General features: G+C 34.6%; 1 long non-coding RNA gene across 1 annotated transcript; it reads right to left on the reverse strand.

Moving 5' to 3' along the window:
* Positions 1-1,804: 1,804 nt before the first annotated feature.
* Positions 1,805-10,926, reverse strand: LOC113760656. Its single transcript, XR_003467088.1, has 4 exons — positions 9,529-10,926; positions 9,247-9,336; positions 3,459-3,508; positions 1,805-2,150 (listed from the first exon to the last, which is right to left on the reverse strand). It is a non-coding gene; the product is annotated as an uncharacterized LOC113760656 (long non-coding RNA).
* Positions 10,927-11,624: the final 698 nt, after the last annotated feature.

Raw genomic sequence — 11,624 nt, forward strand, 5'->3', positions numbered from 1 at the left:
AAATTTATATTTTTTAAGTTCGATTAGGCTTTGATTGGATTTGCTAAGCATACACTCGAACTAGGGTAATGCAAAATAACATCGAGTTCTAGTTTGAGCTTAACTTTCACAAGCTCAAACTCGAGCTCAAGTCCAAGTTTTTTAATTCAAGTCGAGTTCGAGTAGTACACTATTTGAATTCGACTCGACTCAATTACACCCATATTTCTAACCACACCTTTTATATCTCCAATTTATTTGACCAGAATACCACTTATTCAACATAAGATTTGTTGACTGTCTTCCAATTTGTCTCAAGCCCAGATTAATTTCAAATCCTGGTAACTCACTCCAGGTACTCACCTGGATTAATTTCAAATCCTTAACACAATATGAGAATCCAACAAGATGCAAAATACTTTACAAGAGTCAAATTTTTACCAGCAAAGGGAAAAAACCCTGCATAATTCCACTTACCACTTACTAGGCTTGGTATATTCTGGCTATTCTTTGCCTTAAACCTTATAGACTGGTCAAAAACAGCCTCCAAATGAACTGTTGTGCAATATGCTTTTTTGTAATTCTTTAGGATTTCTAGAACCTGAATTCCAATTTTATTAACATTTTTTTTGTTTTTCCTGTTTATTTCACTAGAGCATAACTTATCTACCACCAATATTCAAAAACCATAACAAACCGAACCATAAATTCCAAGTAACTCACCTATATTAAGATAGAATCCAACAAAATCTCAGAAGCCAAAAAGATGTAATACATGGTTCATGGTGTCACCATCCGAATATACAACATAAAACCTGAAGTGCGACGTAACTAAGTCCAATATTTGGCTGCAAAGCAACTAAACTCTGCACAAATCTACTAATTTCATACTAAACTTTTATGTTCATGTCACTCATTGCCATACTATAAACCTTGGTGCAATATACTTTCTTGTAATTCCAGGGATATCTAGAACCTAAGTTTCAGTTTCTAATTGACATTTTCTCTTTTCTCCAAAAACATCACTAATCTACCAACATTCCAGATCTTTTACAAATCCAAATAGATTCCAAGTAACACACCTAGATTAATTAGAATCCAAACAAAGTATCAGAATTCAATAAGATGCGCATACACTCTCTGTTCCACCTGTCACCGATTTGAACACTCAAATCAAAAGTTAAATTGCATCCTCATTACAGAGTCCTCACTCTGCACAATTTGCTTAACTCTGGACAAAACAACATCCAAATGAACCTTGGCGTAATATGCTTTCTAGTAATTCTTGTGATTTGAAGAACCTAAGTTTCAGTTTCTAATTGACCTTTTTCTTTTCTCCAAAACACTACTTATCTACCGTTAAAGTCATTGGCAACATTCCAAATTTTTAACAAACTCAAATAGATTCCAAGCAACTAACCTAGATTAATTATAATCCAACAAGATCTCAAAATCCAATGCGCATATACTTTATTCCACCTGTCACCCATTCGAATACTACAATCAAATGCTAAAGTGCAATATCATTAAGTTTCAGTTTCTAATTGACCTCTTTCGTTTCTCTGAGACACTACTTGTCTACCACTAAAGTCATTGGCAACATTCCAGATTTTTAACAAAAATAGATTCCAAGCAACCAACCTAAATTAATTATAAATTTATAATGCAACAAAATCTCAAATCAAATGCGCATATACATTTTCCACCTGTCACCCATTTGAATACCACAAGTGCAATGTCATTAAGTAAGAGTCCAATAATTGCCTGCAAAGAACAAAACTCTGACAATTCACGTAACTTCTTACTAAGCCTAATATGTTCTGGTTACTCTAGCTTAAAACTTGTAGAATGGTAAAAAACAACCTCTCCAATGGACCTTGCTACAATGAGCTTTCTTGTAAATCTGGTATTTCTAGAAGCTTACTTTCAGATTCTAAAGACAATTTTTCTTTTCTACATTTATTTCACCATAATGCATCTTGCCTACCACCAAATAATTGGTAATACTCCAGATTTTAACAAGCCCATAGATAAAATCTCAAGTGACTCACCTAGATTAGATAGAATCCAAAAAAGATGCAATACTTAGTTCCTCGTGTCACCATCTAGACATTCAATTTAAATCCCAAAGTTCCTTGTGTCACCACCTTGTATATAAGTGCTCTAATTGCCTGCAAAGGAACCAAATTCTTCAGAACACCAGCAAAAACTACTAACTAAATAAAAAAAAAAACCAGAACACTACTAATTGATCATGAATTTTTCATCGGCAATACACCAGATATTTAACAATCGACAAACAAATTTCAAGCCACAAATCTAAATTAGAAAGAATCCCAAAATGGACAAACCTTTTTCCTTTTTCCTCATGTTACCATATGGACAATCAATCTAAATCCTGAAGTGAAATGTAGTTGTATATGAGTCTCTAAATGCTTGCAAAGGAACCAAACTCCACACAGCACCAGCAAACTCTAAACTTGGTACATTCCGGTTACTCTGTCTTAAGCCTTGTAGAGTGGTGAAAAACCACCACCAAATTGCCTTACTGCAATATTCTTTCTTGTAATATTTGGAATTTCTCAAACCTAAGTTTCTGTTCTAAATAAACTATCTTCTTTTCTCCATTTATTTTACCAGAACACTAGTAATCCATCATAAAGTTCATTGGCGATACTCCAGATATTTGACAACCTATTAGAATCTAACAAGATGCAAATATACATTATTGTTCTTCCTGTCACCATTTGAATATTCAATAGATACCTAAAGTGCAAAATCTTTACATAAGAGTCCTGTGTATGCCTACAAAGGGCAAACTCTAGACAAATCTAAATACTACTTATCTCAATACCAAGTTTTAGATTCTTAAACCTATTTTTGTAATCTCCATTTACTTCACCACAATAATACTTATTTACCATAAAATCAATGACAATGCTCGAAATGTGTACAAACACAGAAAAATCCCAAGTAATTCATCTAAATCAGATAGAATCCAAAAAGATGCAGTACTTAGTTACTCGTGTCACCATCTTGACAAACCACAAGAAACCCTACTCCTACCTTGAAGTAGACAAAAATCATGCACGTAGAACAAGAGAATGAAAGTGGACTTTTTAACAACAGAGCACCCCCAGATGAATTCCCATTTAAAGTATCAAAGATCAATTAGTAGCAAATGAAACAAAACCAAAGTACAATAATCAAGAAAGCAAGAATTCAAAAACAGAAAATCAAGAAACAAGTTTATCCAAAGAAACCTCAAGAAAGGAAAAATTGGGAGAAAATGGAGAACTCAACAATAAGGCTAGAATCTATATAAACATCTAAAAGCAAACTTGGAGAGAAAAGAGAGGCCAGTCATTTAAGATAGGCAGTAGGACTTTCATTCTAGAGTTCCTCATTCACTCTAGAGTTCCTCATTGAAGTACGGGAACTGGAAAAGAGAGTTGCAGTTTGTGGTAAGTTATTTTTACCTTAGGAGACAACTTCACTTTTTACAGTTTGCAACCCATCGAAAGAGTATCTGCACCTCAAAATGAAGGTAGATGGTATACAAAGAAACCAAAAGCGGGACATGTGCATTGTCCCAAGTAAAAAAAATCAAAGCCTAAGTGAGGGAAGCAACAATTTATTTCCATTTAACAACTAAAGAAATTATCATCAATTAATTCTAAGTCTTTAGCCACCGAGGCAAGTCCCTGCTTTGTTTTTGAGAATTTCCATCTAAGCATTAACATCAGTTAGGTATCATCCAAGATATAACAGAAAGGAATACCATCATTCAATAGGTAAAGTAATACAGAAGATGCATGGGCATAACTGAAACCAAGCAACATGTCTTTCAATAAGAATTTCCAGCATAACCAAGGACAGGTGATGCAAAAACAAGCAAGAAAAGACAAAATGTATAATCCAATAGCATAAATAGACCGCGTGACAGAAAATCTAAAGTAAACTAATCAATCTTTTAAAAGTAAGCAATATGTATTCACTAATATTTTTTGCCCTGGATAATCTAGTTGCATGACTCAAAAACTCCAAGTGGTTTAAACACATGCCTTCTATCCCTTTGCGACTTACAAAAAAAGGACCCATAACCCATCAAATGAATAGGCATACGAGCTGGTATGCCTACAGAAATACTCAAATGCATCAGGACAGTTGGTAAATTTTGAAAAAGCAGCTGTGTATTTCAGTAGGAATACCCCAATACATGTCAGGAAAGCAGTCTGTGAGGAACTTGGAAGCATGAAGGAAGCAGTAAATGGCAGGTACTTGGGATTACCAATGGCAATAGGATGATCAAAGAACCAAGTATTTGGTTACATCAAGAGCTCAGTGACAAACAAACTGAAAGGATGGAGAAACAAAATGCTGAGCTTAGCTGGGAAGGAAGTCCTGATAAAGTCAGTCATTTTGGCAATGCCAAATTATGTTATGGCCTGTTTTAAACTGCCTAAAGGACTACGCAAGGATATATGCAAGTGTATAGGAAATTTCTGGTGAAGAAGTAATCAGCAGGACAGGAAAATGCACTGGATAAGTTGGAGGAAATTATCTGAAGTCAAAGGGAAGGGGAGACTGGGTTTCAGAGACTTAGAAGCTTTTAATGAAGCTTTACTCGCTAAGCAACTTTGGCAAATCATCTCTTACCCAAATCTGCTAATGAGTAAAGTGATCAGAGCAAAGTACCTAAAGGACTCTAATGCTCTTGAAACCAATCCTCCTCAATAAGCTTCATGGACATGGAAAAGCATACATAGTGCATGGAGATTGTTACAAAGAGGCCTTAGGAAAAGAGTAGGAGAAGGAAGCCAGGTGAACATATGGAAGGACAGATGGGTAATGGGATAAAAAACAGGCAAAGTAACAACAAGATGCCCTCCAAACTACCAGTTGCAAACTGTGAATCAGCTAATAAAAGATGGAAGATGGAATATAGACATCCTGCAGGAAATCTCCAATCAAGAGGGCAGAGAGCAAATAGCCAGCATGCCACTCAGTTTGTTCAAAAGACAAGACAGGTTCTTCTGGAGCTTTTCAAAGTCTGGAGTTTACACAGTGAGGACAGGCAATGCAAATACAGTGCAGGAAAGGAGCGATGAAAGAAGAAGAGAAAGCATAGAAGAGGAAACAAGCTGGGAGATCAGAAAGCTCAGCATCTAGAAACAACTCTGGAAGCTAAATATCTTGAGGTGCTTGCAGAAATTAAGCTTCACTTAATTTGGCTTTAAGTAAGCAATTCTCTTCGCACAAACCTTTCTGCCCTCTCTCTCCCCCCTCTCTCACTTCTTTGAATTTTTGGAAATGGAGAATACAATTGCGAGGTTTATGTAGAGGCTACTGGGTGCTGGTAAATGGCTAATTTTCGCTCACTAGTGTGGTCCGAATACCAACGGTGCACTCAAAAAGGTTGGTTTGGATGAATTAGTCATCATAAATTGGTAACTTGGGTTGAATAGAAAATCACGCTGGAAAAGTTGAAATCCATTTGAGAGGTGTTTGTAGACAGTTGACATAGACTAATGAACTTTTTGAAATTAAGTCAGTAATGTAGACAGTAGTGAGGGCCAAAAAAATTGCAGAATTTTAGTTCCCAAAAAAAAGGAGATAGGCAAGAACAATTGGCTCTTCCAGTGCTGAAGATGGTGGCACGGATAGTAATACATAAAGTGCTTTCATTAGAACCAGATTTTCAATCTAAGAATCAAGAATGCAAATATGAAGTTGATGTTGTTTGGATCAAAAGAGTTCAGATTTATCAGTTTAGACTATTGGAAGGACTGCATAGGTCACTAACAATTTTCATATACAACTTTGTGAATTCTTGGCCTACTGATATGGATATGAAATCTTTGCAGGGGTACAAAAGTGTTTGTGATATGCTATTCCGTTCCAAAATAGGCCATGAATGAAGAAGTAGTGGGCCTTTCACCCTCTTTCTAGTGACTCGGGGAGCTGATCTGATAAATGCACTTCAAAGGGAAAAAAGCTAGGTTCCCGTGTTGGTATGGCCAGGCATAAAAGATTTTGAAGTTCAGAAATCAAGATGGAAACAGAGGAGTTGGCTGAGAAAGATATATCTCAATATGAGAGTAGGATCCATCATCATTCATTTTCTTTTTATTCTTTTCAGAACGAGTGTGTTCCTATCCAGTATTTTTTTACTCAATTTTGTTCTAGGATCATAAGGAACCGCTATAATGACCAGAGGTATAAATCTTTTCTTTTTCGGAATTTTGCTTTTTTGTCACCATCCAAATATTCAATTTATACCCTACAAGGCAACATCCTTACTACAAGAATCAAACTTTAACTTGCAAAGGGATAAAACTCTGCACAGTTCCACAAGATACTTACTAAGCTTGCTAGATTGGTCACCCTTTGCCTTAAACCTTGTAGATTGGTCAAAAACAAGCTCCAAACGAACCATTCTAAAATATGCTTTTTTGAATCAGGAACCTCAGTTTCAAATTTTATTAACATTTTTTCCTTTCCCAATTATTTCACTAGAGCACAACTTATCTACCAAAAAATCTATTGTCAATATTCAAAAACAAACTGACAGATAAATTTCAAGTCACTCAACTACATCAGATAGAATCCAACAAAATCTCAGAATCTAATCAGACATAATACATAGTTCATTGTGACACCATCTGAATACATAAACTCTAAAGTATGACATTAGAAAGAGTCCTATATTTGCCAGCAATGGAACTAAACTCGGCACAAATATATGAATTCCACACTAAACCTAGCATGTTCTTGTTACTTTTTGCCATTAACCTCATAGAATGGTAAAAACCAACCTATAAACCTTGGTGCAATATGCTTTCTTGTAATTCTTGGGATTTCCAGAACCTAAGTTTCAGTTTCTAATTAACCTTTTTATCTTTTCTCCAAAAGCACCACTTATTAAAGTCATGCACAACATTCCAGATTTTTTACAAACCCAAATAGATTCCATGGCATCCACAGGAATGCTAGGAGTTAATTGCATACGCATCTTCTCTTTTCTGGAGATTAAAATCCAGCATTTTTTTGTCCCTCACTACCCTAAGCATCACCCAATGCTTTCCATTAAGTTCATTAGTCTCTATTAACAATCTACAGCCATTTCTATATTAGAATCAAAATTTTCTAATATGATTTAGGATTATCTCTGTTGGGTTTCAATCTCTAATGATAAGTGGTATAGATAAAAAAATATAACTGAGCTCAACGACTGATTGTGCAGTTTTTTTCACTCTTCAGTCTCAAATGTCTAAAATCACTAGATGTATTAGTCAAAGTCTTTAATGTAGGCAACAAGTAAATCATTCACTTAAGAATTTTGGCCACAAATAGTGTACATGCATGATTAAAACTCCATATGGTACCATTTATCCCTTTTTGGCTTACAAAAAAAGAACCCATTCCCTATCTAATTTATAGGTTTATGAGTAGATAAAATAAGCCATATAGGGCCAACGCCACGTCGTTTAAACCATAAGAGGTCTTCAGTCATGCAATTACACTATTTGAAGCCAAAAAAGTTTAGTAAATAATGACTTGTAGCCTACTTTAAGCACTTTGACTAATATTTCTATTGAATTAATCATTTTCAAACTAAAGTATGAAATAAACTGCACAATCAGTCAACGTGCTCCCCATATATTTTTGAATTATGCCAATACCATATGAGAATGAAACCCAGTGGAAAGAATAGAAAATCACGCTAGAAAATTTGAAATCTAACTGTGAGGTGGTTGTAGAGAGTTGATATAGACTAATGAACTTACTGGAACTAAGTGGGAAATGCCTGCAGCAATAAGGGTCCAAAAAAATTGCAGGATTTTAAATCCCAGAAAAAAAAAAGATAGACATGCACAATTGGCTGCTCTAGCACTGAAGATGGTGCCATGGATGGTAATAACTAAAGGGCTTTCATTAGAACCAAATTTCAATTTAACAAATTTATGTGTTTAGACTATTGGAAGGACATCATAGGTCAACGAATAGTTTTTGTATACCACTTTGTGAATTCTTGGCATATTGACATGGATATGAAATCTCTTAAGGGGTACAAAAGTGCTTGTGAAATGCTATTCTACCCCATTCCATCTTTGGCAATTACTCATACCCCATGAAGTGGATAAATTACAAGAAGATAAGATACGCTATAAAAGGGAAAATGGAATAGCACCTAAACTGAGGGCTTTGCATAAGACATGTAGCCCAAAGACAAGAGCACAAGCAGAGTAATAATTCCATGAAAAATTGAAGAAAGGTGAAAAGGAAAATTAGACCAAAAGACAGGAAATGATGGATAGAAAGGTACATCCCTCCAGGGTGACAGGAAGCTGAAATTTCTTCCTAGAAAAATGACTTTAGAAGCTATATGAAAGAAAGTACGACAATGTCCAATAGTCTACATGAATTCCATAGAGAAACGTAAAAATATTTTGAAGCATCAATTATATTATGACACTGGTTGTCCCCCAAATTATCTTTTTAATGTAACTTCTTAAGGGATTATAAGTATCAAGGACACCTACTGGAGAGAATAGATAATCGTGCTAGTAATCTGAAAGTTTAGAAGGATGATGTTACCAGTAATAACTGTTTCATGCTATTTAACCCGTAGAGGAATAGTAATAAATCAACAACAGCAATTTAAAGGGGATTAGAAAATTTCTTTTTCATCTTTTACAATCATTTCAGCATAATCAGAATGTTTAGTGGATATCCATTTAAACAGGGGATTACAAGTACGACAATGTCCACTAGTCTACATGAGTTCCATAGAGAAATGTAAAAATATTTTGAAGCATCAAATTATATTATGATACTGGTTGTCCCCCAAATTATCTTTTTAATGTAACTTCTTAAGGGATTATAAGTATCAAGGACACCTACTGGAAAGAATAGATAATCGTGCTAGTAAGTTTAGAAGGATGCTGTTACCAGTAATAACTGTTTCATGCTATTTAACCCGTAGAGGAATATTAATAAATCAACTACAGCCATTTAAAGGGGATCAGGAAATTTCTTTTTCATCTTTTACAATCATTTCAGCATAATCAGAATGTTTAGTGGATATCCATTTAAACAGGGGAAAAAAACCTAACCCTATAAGAAGAGTTCTAAAATCATGTACTTCAAGGAGTATATCTTTCTATTTCAATTTCTAACATGTGAGGTGTTGATCACTGACAGTCGAATAAGACAAGGAAAAGCTGGAGAAAAAAAGAAAAACACATGAAGCGCTACTCCTACCTTGAGCTTGAAGTAGACGAAGATCATGCATAAAGAATCATAGAATGAGAATAGACTTTTTAACAACAATGCGTACCCAGATGACTTCCCCTGTAAAGTATCAAAGATCAAATTGCTAGCAGATGAAAAGAAACCAAAGTATAACAATCAAGAAAGCAAGAATTCAAAAACAGAAAATCAAGAAACAAGTTTATCCAAATAAACCTCATGAAAGGAAAAATTGGGAGAAAATGGAGAACTCAGCAATAAGGCTAGAATTTATATAAACATCTAAAAGCAAACCTGGAGGGAAAAGAAACCATTCGCTTAAGATAGGCAGGACTTTCATTCGGGAGTTCCTCATTGATAAAGGAGGGAAGACAAAAACAAGTAGAGACACTGTTGACTAGCAAATAGTATACTGCAAAACCAACAATGGGAAAAACCAATATGACGATGAAATGAAAGTGAAGTACGGGAATTGGACAAGAAAGTTGCAGTCTGGTAAGTTATTTTTGCCATAGGAGACAACTCGACCTCTTACAGTTAAACAATATATTTTCTGACTCTTGTAACTTACAAAAGAGTACCTGTACCTCAAACTGAAGGCTGATGGTATACAAAGAAACCAAAAGTGGGTCATGCATATTCTTACGAATGAAAAATCAAAGCCTAAATGAGGGAAAGCAACAATTTATTGCCATTCAACAACTAAAGAAACTATCGGTAATCAATGCTAAGTCTGTATTAACTGAGACAAGTCCATTTTCTTTTCTTTTTTTTTTTGAGAATTTCCATCTAAGTGAATACCATCATTCAATAGACAAATTACTACAGAGCATGCCTGGGCAGCATAACTGAAACTAAGCTAGATGTCTTTCAGTAAGTATTTCTAGCATAACTAAGGACAGCTAGTGCAAAAACAAGCAAGAAAAGATAAATTGTATAATTCAACAGTGTAAACAGACCGCACGACAGAAAATCTAAAGTAAACTAAATCAAAGTGCTAAAAGTAAGCAATTCACTAATACTTTTGCCCTGGATAATCTAGTTGCATGACTCAAAAACTCCATGTGGTTTAGACATATACCTTCTATCCCTTTGCGGCTTACAAAAAAAAGTACCCATAACCCATCGAATGAATAGGCATATGAGCAGATAAAATAAGCCATAAAGGACAGATGGAATAGTGTTCAAACTACCAGGAGTTTGTGATTCAATCACCTATATTATCTAAGGCCAAAATATCTAGTCAATCATCTACTGGCTTCTTTTCATTTTTTTTTTTTATCAGAGTAGGTTTCAAGCATGATATAAACATGTGCAAATAACTGGTAATCAATTTTATGCTATTTAACTTCTATAAAAATAACTGGTATTCGATGCCTTTTTGTCCTTATTTTTTGATTTTCAAAGTGCTTCAACATTAAACAAAGAATGTCTAGATCTCCCTTAAAATACAACAAAATAGAGAGGCAGACAGAAAAATTCTTAAGACCTTCAGTTTCTAACATGTAAAAAACAGCCTAAAAAAATTAAAGGAAACGACAATCTACACCATCGGAACTCAATTGGAAGCAAGAAGTATTCACTAATATTTTTTACCCTGGATAATCTAGCTGCATGACTCAAAAACTCCATGTGGTTTAAACATATACCTTCTGTCCCTTTGCAGCTTACAAAAAAAAAGTACCCATAACCCATCGAATGAATAGGCATACGAGCAGATAAAATAAGCCATAAAGGACAGATGGAATAGCATTCAAACTACGAGGAGTTTGTGATTCAATCACCTATATTATCTAAGGCCAAAATATCCAGTCAATCATCTACTGGCTTCTTTTCAATTTTTTTTCTTTATCAGAGTAGGTTTCAAGCATGATATAAACATGTGCAAATAACTGGTAATCAATTTTATGCTATTTAACTTCTATAAAAATAACTGGTATTCGATTCCTTTTTGTCTTTATTTTTTGATTTTCAAAGTGCTTCAACATAAAACAAAGAATGTCTAGATCTCCCTTAAAATACAACAAAATAGAGAGGCAGATAGAAAAATTCTTAAGACCTTCAATTTCTAACATGTAAAAAACAGCCTAAAAAAATTAAAGGAAACAACAGTCTACACCATTGGAACTCAATTGGAAGCAAGAAGTATTCACTAATATTTTTTGCCCTGGATAATCTAGCTGCATGACTCAAAAACTCCATGTGGTTTAAACATATACCTTCTGTCCCTTTGCAGCTTACAAAAAAAAGTACCCATAACCCATCGAATGAATAGGCATACGAGCAGATAAAATAAGCCATAAAGGACAGATGGAATAGTATTCAAACTACCAGGAGTTTGTGATTCAATCACCTATATTATCTGAGGCCAAAATATCTAGTCAATCATT

This window comes from Coffea eugenioides, chromosome 2 (assembly GCF_003713205.1).
Source record: "Coffea eugenioides isolate CCC68of chromosome 2, Ceug_1.0, whole genome shotgun sequence".
In the NCBI taxonomy this organism is placed as follows: domain Eukaryota; kingdom Viridiplantae; phylum Streptophyta; class Magnoliopsida; order Gentianales; family Rubiaceae; genus Coffea; species Coffea eugenioides.